Source organism: Antechinus flavipes, chromosome 2 (genome assembly GCF_016432865.1).
Source record: "Antechinus flavipes isolate AdamAnt ecotype Samford, QLD, Australia chromosome 2, AdamAnt_v2, whole genome shotgun sequence".
Lineage (NCBI taxonomy): Eukaryota > Metazoa > Chordata > Mammalia > Dasyuromorphia > Dasyuridae > Antechinus > Antechinus flavipes.
The window spans coordinates 557,213,015-557,230,210 of NC_067399.1; positions in this window are offsets into that span (position 1 = coordinate 557,213,015).

Genomic DNA, 17,196 nt, shown 5'->3' on the forward strand with positions numbered 1-17,196 from the left:
ATATCCTCTGCTTTCTGATGAGAATACTTTTGACTAGATTCTGAACCAGAATTCAATTGATATGTGAAGGGGACTATCTCTATCACTCAAAGTCTCTTTTTTTTTTGCAAGCCTTAATACATAAATATTTTCTGAACTCTGAGGAGTCTATATTGTAAATGTTCTTTTCCCTAGAGGACCAGGTCTATAAGCTTATAGTTTCCTATAGCTACTATAAGCTAGATTTCAGGATAGGATCATCCCCTATTTGTGTCTTCTTTCTCTTAGTATAGGACCTTATGAGATCTCAAGTAACCAGCTATTAACTACTGAATGTATTGCAACAGAAACAGTGAAGATGACAATGGGAGACCAATATAGTGGTAAAGACTCCAAAAGAATCACAGTATAGTACAGTAGATAGAATGCTGATCTTGATGTAAATAAGAAATGACTTCATTTTCAGCTCTTGTGTCATGTTTAGCTAGATAATCTCTCTCATCCTCAGTTTTCTTATCTGGAAAATAAGGATGTGTGTGTCTTGTTGGACTTAATGGTCTCTAAGTTTTCTTCTATCTCTAAATTTATGATGCGATTTTCTTTGGCATGACTATGTTTCCTTATACTTCAAAGAACTATTCATCAAGGATTATGTGAGAATTGATATATTGATAAGATCATTTAATGTAATATCAAGAGAAACCTAAGTTCAAGTCCTGTCTCTGACATTTAGCTATGTAAAAATAAATTTCTCTTGAATTTCTTCAGTCTGTTTCTTTATCTGTAAAATACTAATCACCATATCTTACCTTATAGTATTCCTTTGAAAAACAAATGAAGTGTATGGAAAACAGTCAATAATCTTTAAAGAGATAGAAAATATCAGTTTTTATTGTGATGTAACAAATTCAAGAATTGTTTTTACCTCAAACAGATAATCTTCAAGTGACTTCAGGTTCCAATAATGGGGAGGCAAGGAAGCTTACAATCATCAGAGATAGATTCAGGAGTCAGGATTGCATGGGACAAAGAGACTGCTTCAGAGATTCAAACTAAAAAAAGAAGACAAATGTAAGCAGATAGGGAGCAGCACTGAATGAGAATTCTTGGGAATGCTCCTGAGCAGCATTGGGCAGAGGAATGTCATAGAACCCTCTTATCCCATATAGTACACTGGACAGATCTATATATTTCCATGTTGTAACCCATAGTTGTTATGTTTGTGTTCCATAGACTGTGAAAAAATGGAAAATTGAAATTTGAATTACACTTAGAGGAGGTAGGAGACCAGAACTGAGGTAAACACAATTCCAAGCAATTGTAATATGGTCCATCTGTCCATAGAGGTGTGCTGAGAGGAAGTAGGTGACTGAGTAACTGTAGGGAAATGCAAATAAGTTTACAGTATTTTTTCCGTCCATCACCACAGGAGATATAGGAGATGGAACCCATTTGTTTATCCCAGATAATTATTCTCTCGACTTATATATTATTTTGTTTTTTAATTAAATGTTTTACTACTGGGTTTGTGCTCCTTATCTAGTCTGTGCCTAAGGTGAGATACATTAGATCATGATTTGTATAAATTATTTAGCAAATTACTCCACACTAAATCTTGGTACAGAATTAAAGAATTCTAGAGTTGAACATTTCAAGAGGATTTTATGAGTTTTGTGTTAAAAAAAAATTGCTGTGATAAAATATGGAATAGTATAAAGAGCACTGAATTTAGGAATCAAGAGATTTGTGTTGTTCACATGCTACTCAGGAACTAGATGGTTTGAGGGAAATCATTCTCCTCCTTGAGCCTCAAAAGAAAAAAAGGAGCAAAAGAAAGAATAAAAATAATTCACTATTTATCCCTCAGAGCAATATGTCAACCTTTTTTAAAAGTACTATATAGATATAAGGAATTATTATTATTAACCCTATGAAATCTCAACACTTGGTACTTAAAAGCAAAAACTCAAGAGAGACATTGTTGAAAGACTGATTTAAAATGGATGACATAATTAACAAGCACAGAAAATGTCATAGTAGTATAAAGAAAACATTTAGTTCTGAAGTTAAATTACAATCAACAAAATGGTTTCAGTATTTAAAAAAACAATCACAACATGAGGGATACAGGAAATTAGTAAAAGAACTATTAGAGAGAATGAAGGGATGCTCTAATTTGTATTTTGTTTGTTCCCCAAAGTAAATATATAGAAAGCATGTAAATGGTTTGATGTTCTACCATAGTCTGTTGTGAATCATCACTGAAAAAATAAGATTTTATTTGTACTCAAATTGTGCGCATGACCAATTTACTTCATTACTCTATATTATTACTGCTGCCTGATGGTATTGTGAAAATTTAACAAAAATAATAAGTTTAGTAGTGATACTAATGGACAAAGGAAAACAATTTTTTTGATTTCTAAAGCTGTAATTACCTTGTAATTCTTGAAAGGAATGCTAGACTCAAGTTTAGGATATTTTATAACACATAACTTTCATACTACCATTAATAAGCCTTATTTGATTCTTTTTTGCTTAAAAACAGAAAATGCCAAGTTGGCAATATATACATTTGAAAAGACACTATATTGTTTTAAACTTCTTGATGGAGTAGGTTAGAAGGTTATACTGTAATTTACATTTCAAATGAAATTTAAAAATCAATCACAAAAATGTAGCATTCTACTATATATACTTATGAATATACAGGACTTTTATGTGGCACATTAAATATATATATATATATATATATGTATATAAAGGATAGAGATGTTTGCTACATTTTAGTCAAATGTTATTGACACAGTTGGCTCAATGGAGTTGTCAGAATTTACCAAGAAAAAAAAAATGACCTCTGCATTTATCACCTCTAAAGGTTGCTTCTAATTAGCATCTAGAGATATCATGTTATATGTGCTTCTTTAAAGGATATCAGCGCTCTAACTATGAGTACTGACATAGTATCTATCAAAGTCTCATGGTGCCTGCAATTCTGACAAAAAGCACTCCAAAGAACTGGCACGTACCACTATATTTGCATTTTTGCATCTCATTATGCACATAATTGCATACCAACACAGCAATTCTTCTTGACTATCTCAGAAAACATTATCAGCCACTTCTGAAATAAATGCTTAAATGTCAACAATTGACAAGCAAGAAAGGCTGACCTTTGAAGGATCTCATCCTTTTGAGATTTGCCCTGCTATGACTTCCTTTTTAACTTTCTGTTTGTGTTTGATAACAGCAAAAGAACACAGTGACTATATGGATTGTGTCTGGGTATAGCAAACAGTAAGGAAGTCAAAGAACTGTAAAAATACAACCAATTTATCGTTTCTACTAGCAGTCATTGAGGAGTGACTGAACATTTGCCATGATGATTCTTAAAAGCTCTGAAACTTTCAAATAAGTGGACATTAACATTTCTTTACAATGAAATGTCTATGAAATTATAGAGTGCATCCACATTTACAGCTAAAATGAGTTTATCCATGATTAATGTTATGACAAAGAACAAAACAACCTTTCTTCTACAAACATGCTACCCATTTTACACATTGTCACAAGACTAGTCTAAGTGTTGGACAAATATAAATAGCTAATGTAAAAATGCATTTACATATTGCCCCCTCCCTCCCCAGATCCCATAACAATGTATGGCCTTACTTGCACTAATCTAATATGCTATTGTAATCCTCCATCCTCTCATCATCCCATTCCTAGAGTTACCTCAATTTGCATAGTGATTTGATACACATTTTTCAAAGAGAATTAATCAATTTTAACTTAAGTTGAAACACTACAAAAATTGCTGCCAATGTCCAAAAACGTTAATCAATTTTGAAAATCTACATCATGGCTTGCATCCCAGATTTTCTGTTCAATCCACATCAAAAAGGAATGATAGAAAATTATGTTAACATGTTCAACTGCTTGTTTGCTTGTTTAGTAGAGATACTGGTTCTGCTTCAGTAAGAAACTAATGGCCTGTTCAGAATCTCCTCCAGTTTGCATAACTTTTTGTAGCAGTGAGGAGCTCAGACATAAGAAAATGTCTGTCATCTTTAACATTTAAAGTTTAGGATTTCCATATAAGTATTTAATTTTTTTATTGAAGAATAATAAAGTGTGACTTTAAAAAGTAATTGAATGATTTTAATATTTAAAAAAATCCAAAGAATATTCCCCAGTGAAAGAACAATTTCATTTGAGAAAAAATAGCACTTAGAGTTATTTTTCAAGTTCATCAAGAAAGGCTAGATAATGATAAAAGATAATTTCAGTATTCTGAGCATATATAAATGAATAGCTCTCTTCAAAGTAAAATTGAAGTTAGGGTTAGAAGGAACTTTAAAAATAACTGAATTCAAACCACACCTTTTCAAGAAAAGGAAACTTACGTCTAAAAAGGATGAATGATTAACAAGGTCACCCAAGTTGTAAATGATAGATCTCTGATTTCAACTTAGTTTCTCTGAATTCACATATAATGTTTTTTTCACTTGTTATGTTTGACATTAGAAATGGTCTAAGCCAATCTCCCACTTAATTAAAAAAACTTTTTTTTTAAACAGATGGTCATTCTGTTCCTTTTAAAATATTTTAAGGAAAGGTAAGCTCATTACCTCCCCAGATCAGGCTATTCCACTATTAGGCATATCCATTCATTATAAATTTATTTCTCATGTTGAGCTGATATTTTTGTTTTGTTTTAATGTCCATCTATTGGCTTTACTTAGATTTGAAACACAATAGAACAATTTCTTTTTTTCTTATGACAGCCTCTTACAAATTTGACATGATAATGTTTCTTCTTAGTCTTCTCTTCTCCAAACTAACCATCCCAGTTATTCTTTTTTTAATAACAAAGTTTTCCAAAACTTTCAGGATATCAGGGGATTCTTCTGGGTATATACCAATTTGTCAATATCTCCTCTAAAATACTATCAAGATTTTCAGTGCTTGTTTGTCTAATCAAGCACAGCAAAGGGATTATTGTTGCCTATGACCTGGAAATTACACTTTTATGAATACACTTAAAATTTACACTACTGCATTTTTTGATTCAGAATTAAGTTTGTGATAAATTAAAACTATTTCAATATATTTTAAAAAAAACTCATGCAAGATTTTTTCACATTATTTTGTTCTTTACAATGCACTTGAAGAAAACTACACACAAATTCATTTTTTAAAAACAGCAATTGTGCTAAGGGATGAGGATATTAATAAAAAAGAAAGACACTTCTTGCCCTCAAAAAGCTTATAATCTAATGGTGGGGCTGGAGGGAGGGGGGGAACAACACAAAAAGAGAAAGGAAAGCAGTGTGGGGAGAAAAGAGAGGGAGTCCTTGAGTATAGAGACATCTTGTTCAGTGGAGTTGAAACTAGGCAAAGCAGCAGATGCAGAGTAGAATGATCAAGTTTTCTGTCCTCTACACAGGAAGGCATTGGGAGGAATTTAGTACTTTACCATTAAGCTCTCCTATCAGAGAAGAGAGGAGGCTGAGGAAGGGAATGCCAGTTAAAGCTGGAGTTAACTACATAGTGATTGGATTGGAGCTGATGTGCTTAACCTGGGAGGGCCACATTATGAAGTGAAGTTGAAACCAGCAGACCAGCAGAGGAATAGATGCAGAGCAGAATAAAGTTACATGGTCATAGCATATTCGTTATAATGGATACACATTTAGAAGGAGAAAAATTGCATTTCCCTTTATTTCCCTCCATCTGTGATGCTACTGTGCTAACAATGCACAGTAATTATAGTGATGTATCAGGTAGGTTGAGGTATCCTTAAATATGCTGTTTCTTGGAAGAGGGGGGAAAGTTGCAAAATAGTAAATAAGAGGATAGTTAAAAGGCAAAAATAAGGGAAATAGAAATAAATTTGAGGTAATTCTAATCATATCTTTATACTTTTTTTTGATATTTTTATTTTTGAGACTTTTTTTCCCCAGGATGTCATATAATCTTGTGCTATTTGTATCTCCCTAAATCATTTATCCTGCATTTTATAATATAGTTCTTTGTCTTTCCTATTTATTCCACCCTTCAGAATCTAAACTCTATGAGGACAGAGACTGTGTCAAATCTAAACTTTATACCTTTCTAACACATCACAACCTTTTACAAACAAGTAGATGCACAATGCACACTTACTATAAGACAATAACAAGTGTTATGCAATCATTAAGCACAAAAATCTATTCAAATGAATGTAGTCCCAATTCATATAACAACTGAGGACTATCATGTCTTGCTGTGAGGATCTGCCCAGTGTAAAGTATATGCTGAATTGCAAGTAATCTTTACACAAGATTCTGCTGAAATTGTAGGAGTTGTCATAATAAAACAGTTTTAAGTTATAAGCCTTATCCTGCAAAAGAATCTTATGTGAAAAACTAATAAAGATACTTTTTGCACTGTTTGAAAAAAGATGGTGAGAATAGATGAAATAAAAGCCTTATCTATTCTAAGTGGGAATCGCTGCCCTTAGTTTCTTCTAATTTATACTGAGAGTAGTAGATGAACTTCTTTTTCTAGACATTAATTAGAACTAAAACTAAGCAAAATGTCATTGCAGCAGTAATAAGACTTCTTTCATAGTAGAAGCAATAAAGGCATATTTAGCACACCCATGCTATTAGTACATCAGGCTATTGACCAAGGACAATAAGATGTTAGGACCCTCTAAAGCTACCCTATCTAAACCAGAAATCTTTCAACACAGTAGTAGTGACTGGAGCTGTACAAATTATACAAAACCAGAACAGTTCTTTTTCAGAATTGAAGAGAAAGCAATAATGTGCATTAAGGTCTCAGAAGTCAGAAAAGTACATATGTTGAAGTCCCTAAGGATAAAAAATCTGTCTTTCTTCCACCCACACTCTTCCTCTCAAGAGACACACACTGTACTCTTTTGTTTTAATGAGTTATCAACTAGTACATTTTATAGAAAGAAAAGTTAGCTTTGAATTAATGGGTGGGGAAAATGTTAAGTAAGAGAAAGGCCACCTACTTAGCTTAACTTTGCTGACTTGACTTATTTTTTCCAGACAATATATGTTCAGAAGTGAACATATTCTTTTATTTTAAATTATTTTTAAAATTTTTTCAGTCAATAAAACTTCTCCTCTGAATCCCATCAACTCTATTTCTATTGATAATGAAAGAAAACCCAAATCCCCTATACCATATTTTTATTCAAGCAAAATAAAATTTCTCATTGACCACATCAAAAAAAAAAAAGTTGCTATCTGGCTTTTGAATATATCAACTCTCTTTCAGGAGGTAGTAACATATTTCTAATGATTCCTCTGAAGCTCTGGTTGGCCATTGCATAAGAATTCTAAATTCCTCTAAAACTATTACAATATAATTTTTATATAAATTGTATCCCTAATTAGGCTCATTTCACTCTCTCTACCAGTTAATACAAGGCTTCCCAGGTTTCTCTAAAAGTATCTCTTTTATCATATATTAAAACATATCACATTTGCATGCCATAACTTTTCCAGTTATTCCTCAAAAGATGGGTAACCTTCATATTTTACCAACACACAGAGCTGTGATTAATATTTCATACATATTTCCTCTTTCTTTTATTCCTTTAATAATATGAATCTAGTAATCCTATCTTGGGCTAAAAGTTTAATAATTTAGTTCAATGATTTTTAGGAAGTTAAACATATTACTTTTAAAAGAAGAAAACATAGATGGGATAAATATTATGGGGACAGAACCAAAATCAGATTATGTCATCTCCTACTCAATAAAATGCAAAGTCTCCTTATTAACTCTAAGAGCAAATATAGACTTCTTTGGTATCATAATATATAATATCACAACTTTGGTTCATCATAATTTGACTCATCTTTTCTTTATAGTTTTCTTATATATTACTTCTCCTCATATTTGTTGTTGCTCATTTTTCAGTCATATTTAACTCTTCATGATACCATTTGTGATTTTCTTGGCAAAGATGCTGGAATGGTTTGTCATTCCTTCTCTACTTCATTTTATAGTTAAAGAAACTGAGACAAACAGGGTTAAGTGATTTGTCCAGGGTCATATAGCTAGTAGGTATCTGAGGCCAGAATTTCATTCAGGAAGACGTCTTCCTGCCTCCACTCTATATACTTTACCACCTTGTTCCCCTCATATATTCTATAGTTCTCATATCTGTCTCATTGCTCTTCCTCACAAACAGTACTCTACTTCATGACACCTTGTTTTTGCATTAATTCTTTCTTATGCCCAGAGTTCTTTTCTTCCTTAAATCCATGTCTTAGAATCTCTAGCTTTTTTTTCCTCCAAGATTCAGTTCAAATGCCATCTTCTCATCTTAGTTTCTTCAGCTGTTGATGCCTTCCCAATTAAGGTAATTCTCCATCTACTTTATTTGTGTTTTTTATTTACCTATTTATATTCTTGTTGCGATCTTCTTTGTAAGCTCTTTGAGGGAAGGGACAATTTTTCTTTGTATTCTCAGAACTTAGCACAGTGCTTGATACACAGTAAGTGTTTAATAAATGCATTTTAATTGATTGACTGATGTAATGGCCTTTATCTATTTCACTCTGAAAAAAATTAAGGACTGACGAAGTTCAAATTCCTAATATGATAGATAAGGAATAAAACTGACCTAAGATGGTACAGGAATTGCAAAAAGTCATACAGGAAATAAGTGATAGAGTAATGTAGAACCCAGATTCACTAATCTCCTATTGAGTCTGTAGCCCTGTGCTGTTTTCATTTTATGTAACTATTTGAAAATGTCTTTTTAAAACTGTCATCCTTATCTACAAGTCAAGTTTATTAAGATAAAGATCTCTAAAACTTTATTTAATGTGCCCATAATGCTTACTCAGGTTTTGGAACACAATGAAATTATTATAAATATTGTTGGTTCACTAAGAAAATCAAAAAGAGGCAGCTAGGCAGCACAGTAGCTAGAGCATCAGTCCAGGAGTCAGTAAAGTGGGTTCAAATCTGACCTCAGACCCTTACTATATAACCCTGAATATGTCACTTAACCTTTGTTCATCTAGTTTTCTCAATACTAAAATAGGTATACTAATACCACTTACCTCCTAGGGCTGTTGTAAGGATTATATGAGATAATAATTGCAAAATACTCAGCACAGTTCCTGGCACATATAAATGTTAGCTATTATTATTAGGAGTGGATTCATTGCAGTGCTGTTTGTTAGTTATTTCACTTAACTGCCTCAGAAATGCTGCTTGATTCAAAGACAATCATGGGGCATTTTATTCCAAGGTTATGTGTTACAAATATTACCATTCACTATATATTTTTTCCATATTCAGAAGTTTGATCAAATTCTATTAGTTCAAAGATGACACCATTTCAAAGATTTATTTTTCCTTTTGTCACATGGACTAGTCAACCTCCAACGTGTCTTTTAAGCCAAGATTCCTGGATATCCTACAGCTTTTGTACATGGTGGAATCATCTAACAATTGGACATGGTTGCCACTGACACATGATAACATATTGTCTTCTCAGTTACACAAGTCACCAGCAGTTAGACTGTTTGTTTTGTTTTAAATCTTGATATATGCTATTTCCATAAAACTGAGATCAGAATTGCATGCATAGCACTGCATATGTTGATCAAACCATAAAACCATTTAAAGTACATTTGAAATCTAACATAAAAAAGTGTTATTGTTTAAGATGATGGCTGAGTGGAATCCAGTTGACAAAATGCTACATTTCCTTTCACTTCTCTTCATGATAAAATGGATGTCAGCTGTTATAATCACATTGCATTGTATAACCACATTACAAAAGGAAATTTGTTGCATGAATGGTTATAATTTAAATTTACTGTAACTGACAATATTGAGATAGCAAAATCAGTGGCAGCTGTTGGGCCAAATCTAAGGCTTTGAGTTGTGCTGCCTGCCTTCTCTTCCCTTCATAAAATGCACATGTGTGGAAATTTTACAAGAGTGAGGAATGTGGGAGGTACACAAATATTTATCATATCATACTACTTTTCACCATTAAAAAATGAAAATTGCTCTATAATCATGGAGATAATAAGAGAAGTGGATAGAGCACTAACCCTTAAGTCAAATGGACCCGAGTTCAAATCTGATCTGAGACTTTGTATTTCCTAGCTGTGTGACCCTGGGCAAGTCACTCAACCCCAATTGTCTCAGGGGGGAAAAAAAAGAAGGTACCCAAGAAATCATAAATTCCAACTCTCATTATACAAATGAGGAAATTGAGACTCAAAAGTTTTAAGTAATTCAATCAATGTTTTATATATTTATGGTCAAAAGTAGCACAGCTGGATGTAGAATCAAGCCTTCTGTCACCAAGTCTAATTCTTTATAATGGAAATATGTTTCTAGATTGAGTTCTATAAATTTTACATTATTCTTAGAATTTTTTAATTTTTAGCATTACTAAAGATTGGACTTGAGTTTATAAGTTTAGAAATATTTGCATCCCTCTTTCAATAAAAATATGAAAAATAAAATAAGGATAATATGTAGCAACTTACATTGTGCTCAAGTGACAATTGACTATTTTTCAATCAAGAACCAGGAATTGGAACAGAACTTTTTTTTTGTTTTGTTTTGTTTTGTTTGAAAAACAAAAACACTTTATTATCTAAGCAGGAATGTTCTTTTGAAAAAATGAAATTAATTTGAATAGGTATTCACTTGTTGATTTTTCTTTCTCTTGATTGAAGTTCTTTTAAAGTAATAGATTCTTTTCTCCCACAAGCATTTGTCATTGCATTTCATTAAGATGCTGTATATGTACAGTTCATGTACTGGACAATTTAACATGCCAGGGTCAGGTATGATGTCCCTAGCAGAAAAGAGAGCAAGAACTGAAAAGGTTCAAAATACAGATTATGACTTTGTGAAGACATGACATGTCACTCACCCAGGTTGAAAATGGAAGTATGTTTAGATGCCTTAATCTTGACTCATATGTGAGCTACCATGTTAACAGTTTTGTTGCCCATTCTGCCCTGGCTTGGGATTTAAATAAAAACAAATTACAGTTCTTAACAGTGATAGATGGACTGCTTTTACATTTGTGTAGAGTATTTTTGCTTTAAGATTAAAGGCTTATGCATTTATCTGCATAAACTAACCCCTGGAGTAGGGTACTGCTGACATTTTCCAAGAAAAATGAATATCCTAACTTATTCCAAAGAGAAGACTTGGTATTTGTATGGCCAGAGTGACCTTTGCAAGTGCCCTTTCAGATTAGGTGCACTACATGGAAAATTGTGCTCTTACAGTACTCCATAAATCATACCTACCAATTTTCTTTAAAGGGGTATGTAAATATCAGTGTACCAGGTGGGTAAACAACACTAACCTCGTACAAATGGCTTGAAAATTGAAGAAAAGCACCTTATTTTGCTGCTGAAATTGCTTTTGAAGCCCAGCATCGGGGCTTGACTTGTAGAATGTGTGAAATGATTTGTGCACTGGGAATAGAAAATGGGTTGATGATAACCATACTCGACACAGTTCCTATGTTTCTGAGTTCTTTTGATGATCAAAGATATCATTGGCATATATTACTTTTCCTTGCGAATTCTAAATGAATGTGAATTTCAAATGACATAGAGTTAGGTCCCAGTTAGTGCGAGTAATGAATCCCATAAAACAATTACATTGTTTGAACTTGAACAACGTAATTCCATTGGGCTGGAACAAATTACCATATTTTCTATGTAATTATAATTTCAAATAGTGCAAATTTGAACAACTTGCCCATTTCATAAAATTCATTTTTTACATTAACTGGAACCTGTTTCCAAAATTATCAGAGAGTTTTACATTTTTTAAATTTGAGATCATTAATGTGAATTGTACAGTTTCATGTGTCTTCTTATTCAGTCATATAATAAAATTTAATTTAAAATCTACATATTTTCTAACAAAGGATAAAGGGTAAAATTATTGTGGATTTTGAAACTTCCAAAGTCTTGGGTGTGAATCAATGTTTAAAATATTTAATACCTCTGAATTTAATCAATTGAAGCCTTGGATGCCATAATGAAATGAAATGTGATGTGGAAAAGTAATGTACATTCAGATATCCTTTGTGTAGGCTCAACAAGCTGAGGCAACTTTTGCTATACATAATTCATGGGAATGTCTTGAAACTCATATTTTGTGTACCTTTCATGAACTAAAACCCTTTGTTTTGGTGTCACTGAGACATGCTGGAGTTTCATGGCAAAGAGAACTTAACTTCTCTACATTAGCTCTATTGTAGCCACAACTACACACTTACATTTCATCATCTAAAAATATTCTAAAACCTAAAGTTTCTCTCCTTAATCCATTAAGAAAACAACTCTTGAAATTTATGGGAATTATATATGTTAATGAAATGTCATAAAACATTTCCAGGTACTGTACTAAGTGCTCGTGATACCAAAAAAGTCAAACGACATTTCTTCCTCTCAAAGAGCTTACAGTCTAATGCAGAGAATTTACTGACCTGTACTAGTGGAGGAATTTCCTTAACTGGGAATTCCCTATATCAATTAAAACACACACACACACACACACACACACACACACACACACACACACATATACACACACACACACACATTCAAGCCCCTATCCGTATTTCTCAAGTGGATATATATATTTATTTTTTTTTTCAAAATAAAAAATCAAATATCTTCACTTCATTAAATCATTTGTAAAATATCATAAAATCCTTACAGTAAGGATAAAACTGGGTGAAAATTGACCAGGTAAAACTGTTTCAGTTAATTTGTATTTATCATTCAATTTTCCCTTGTTGAGCTGGGATAGGAGACAAGAAATTGGCAAGAGAGTTTGAATTTTATAGGGCTTGGAAAACAACTGGAAAAAACCCACCATGATGCCTATAGTTTGTTAGAGAAATTCATTAAATTTTGGTAGCTGTTAATATAATAGTGCAATTAGTGGCTGAGATATTCAGGTAAAATTTTAATTCTTCTCTCTTCAGTTGACACTGGCTGCAATACTTTTTCTAAATTAATCTTGTGAAAAAGTCTCTTGAAAAAAACTTTTATTTTCTAATAAAAAATATAGCTAAATTAGAAAACTCCTAAGATAATCTCTACTCCATGTAGAATAGAAATATGAGTTTTTATAATTTATTACAAGAATTTTTCACTTTGGACCTTTGCCCTTACTTCTTTCTATTACTTGATTTTTAGAAATACTGTATTTCTCACTATGGTTAATTCATTTTATGAATATAATTGTAGATGTTCCTTCAAAACAATGTGATCCAAGACTTAATGTAAAGAAAAGCTTGCAACTTTCCAACTCATCTTTATTTTTATTTAATCAAAGGTGTGTAGATGAAAATAAAACAAAAATAATCTCAAAACAACTTTTTGTAATTATTTTCTTCATTTTTTTGTTAATAAATCCTAGTGAATCTATGTTTAATTATACCACAAATCAGTATGATTTCTAAGAAACAGTGAATACTATGACCTGAATTTTCATAGTAAAATAATTCAATTATTTTGTTTAGTAATATACAAAGGTATAAAATTTTAATTAAAGAGTGTGTTTAGTATAGCTTATTTTCATCCAATTGTATTTATAGTCCAAAAATAAAAGATAAAAAAAAATGGGAGGATCATTTTATGGATCATTTTATCCAATCCACTTTATTTTAGAGTGACTATCATCCACTTGAGAAATATGGATAGGGGCTTAGATATTGTTGTTGTTCTTGTTTTAATTTATATAGGGAATTCCCAGTTGAGGAAATTCCTCCACCCATACAAGTCAGGAATTTCTTTACATTAAATGTAAGGTCTTTAAGAGCAGGAATTGTCTTTTGCCTTTTTTTTTTTTTTTTGTATCCCTGGCACTAGTACAAAGAAGGTGCCTCATAAGCATTAATTGACGGATTGCAACTTGTAGTGTTAATATTTTTTCTCATAGAACACCAGATGGTTAAGTAAACTTATATGTATCATAAATAGGACTTGAATCTAGGTCTTCATCTCAATGCCAGATTACACACACACACACACACACACACACAGTGTATCACAAGGCCTTTTATTTATCTGAGAGATGCATATGAAAAATAAATTATACCTCCATTTTGATCTCAAATAATTTGATAGTAAATTCTGCTTTTTTGGAAATAATATTCTTTACTAAAAAATTAACTATATTACCACCATACATAGATGTAATTAGAAGTTTCTAAAGCAGTTATTGCAAGTATTATTATCATTTGTAATAATTTTATAATGATACATAATCTCATTGATGCATTTGTAATCATTAATGATGCAAATGACAAACCCATGCCTTCCTATTAATAATTTCAATGTACATTAGTATTCTTCTAGTCCACAGTGATTACGTTTGAGATCGGACCAGCATTTCCTTGATATACCTTCTTTCCTCCCAGCATTAATACGGGGAAGCTTTATCCAAAAGAAGAAAAGGCTTTCCCTGAGACCCATTACCCCTAGCTTCCCTAATATAGCTTTCTGATTATCTAATGGAATAAAACATCTCAAGCATGAATAATCCAGGTCTCTTAGTCTTGACAGATTTGTGAAGATCTGAAGAGTTTTTATATTTTTCATCACATCCATCCTTGATAACAAGATGTATTTTTGTATAGAAACAAGAGAGTGGGAGTGATGATGGTAGTGGTGGTGGTGTTAGGGTTGTATTCAGAGAAACCGTGTGCCACTCTATCCTTATTTGCTATGATATGGCAAATTAAGCCTCTTTTCGTTAATGTTCAATGACCTGCCAGTTCTTTATTTTATCCCTGGACTAAGAGAATATGGACACTAGAGATACTACAAGCACCACTCTTCTCAAGACTTCCTTTACTTATATTGTGTACTACAAAAAATAGAAAATTATTTTCTAATTGTTTATCAAATAGTAGTCATGTTTCCTCAAGAAAATTATAAGCTCCTCAATGAAAATATGATTTTTTATTCTCAAAAAATTTTAAATGTTCTATCCTTGGTATAAAACTGGGCATGTAAGAGATCAATAAATGTTTGTAGATTGACAGTAAAAGTCATCTATTTCAATTTTAAAATACTGTACTCTTTTTTTATCAAATTGATAATTCCTATAATAAGATATGTACTTTTTATAAGGAGTTAAATAAAGATGAATTCTAGCTATAGAATTATGATGATAGGTGAAATTAAGATTAATCTGAGCTATAGCTTTATGATCACTGGTGAATATAATAGCAATGTAAAGATAATGAAAACTTTTACCTATGAAATAACAAAAAAATAGCTATCAGAATATTTAATATAAGTCAAAATAAAATTAAACTTTGATGGCTTCCTAGTTGTATACTAAAAATAAATTTCTGCATTAATCATTTATTTTCAGTATATTGTTGTATGTTTTGAACATTCAGTCAAATGGCTCTCTAGGCTTTCACCATTTTTGAAGAAAATTAAAAATTCAATTAGTTTGATTTGTAAGTAGAAATGAAAATTGGTGACCAAAACCTTCAATGTTCAAATAATATGAAAACATAAATAAAGCTTTTTAAGCTCAATTTGTCTCTTCACTGAATGTTATAAATATGTTATGATTAAGAGTGCTAGACCTGACATGTAAAAATAGATAAAACTGCCATAATTTTAGTTTCAGTGACATTTGCAAGTAAATTTTACTTATGTGGCTTAAAAAAAAAAAAAAAAAAAAAGATGATCAGAATATAAAGCAACATGATCTATGAGCTTTGATCTATCCTAATATTCTATGCTTATTTATTTCTGATATAAATAAAATCATGATTTGTCTTTGACTTAATTTAGTAATAATAGAAATTTTGAGCTTTCACTAACATGTAAATGTATACACACACACACACACACGCTTTTACATAGCCTCTAGATTATTTCATTCTTTTCTTCAAAGAGGAAGTCTATTATTTCTCTCTGAATTTTTAAAGTACATGAGCTACCCTAAAAGGTACAAGGACATCCCTGGCTGAAGCACCATTTTTTCATGTTCTAAAACATTAGCAAACATATATTTAGAAAAGAAACAGTGATTTCTCATTGGTAACACTATGGTTTGGTCTAATGAAGTAAGCCATTCAAATAAGCAAATACTTTGAAGTTCATAATTTCCTTCCATTGATATAGATCACAACTTTTCCACATCTTCCATATTTGTCCATGATCTCTCAAAAGTTTGCCACATGGGCCCTCAATATGTCAGAATCCTTTTTTACATTCTGTGATCATTACAAAGAAATACTCTAGATGTCAACCTAAGATCATTCCTTCTTGTCATATCAACAGGACATTTTGCTTTCTATTACCCAATTCTTTTATAATATCCTTTACTCATTTTCTTGGACATTTCTCATGGTTTCTCTATTACATGTCACTCACAACAACCACATACCTATTCATTGTCATTTGGATGATAGTCATTTTTAGTTCACAGGGTGCATTGGAATTTCATGTTTTGCTGCCATATATCAATGAAGATAAAAAATGTAAATATCTTAAAAATAGGTTTTTGCTTTCATAGGAAACAACGTAATTAAAAGAGTTTGGGGATTTTCCAAAAGTCTTCTCTTTTCCTCCTTTTTCACTCTCAGCCTAATTCAGTATCCACTTATGCTGTCTATCTGAAATATGAATATGGACAAGCTCTACAGAAGCATTCAGACAAACTCTCCAAATCCATGATGAAGCTGGGAAAATAAAAATGTTTTTATCCATTTGACCTTTCTTGCATAAATGGATAGGCCAAACTACTTAAAAATTAGAGATTTCTTCCAGGAGAATACCCTTGTGACATTATCATAAACAAACATGAGTCATTCAAATACATATTTTATAATTGCATGTTTGGTCTTATCAAAAAGTTAATTTTATTTCTTAAAATTGTACTGATGACTAACATAGCTGTCAGTCAAGAAAGAACTATATGAGGACAAATTTCATCACAGATCAGCAAGTTAATTGTAACCAGATGACATATTTGTAATGATAACATGGGAGATAACAACTGACTTCTAAAAAAGAGAATACCTAACATTCAATTCAATTATACATATATGTGTGTGTGTGTAGATATATATATGTATATGTATATATATATATATATATGTATGTATGTATGTATATACATCTACTATGCATAAGGCACTGTGCT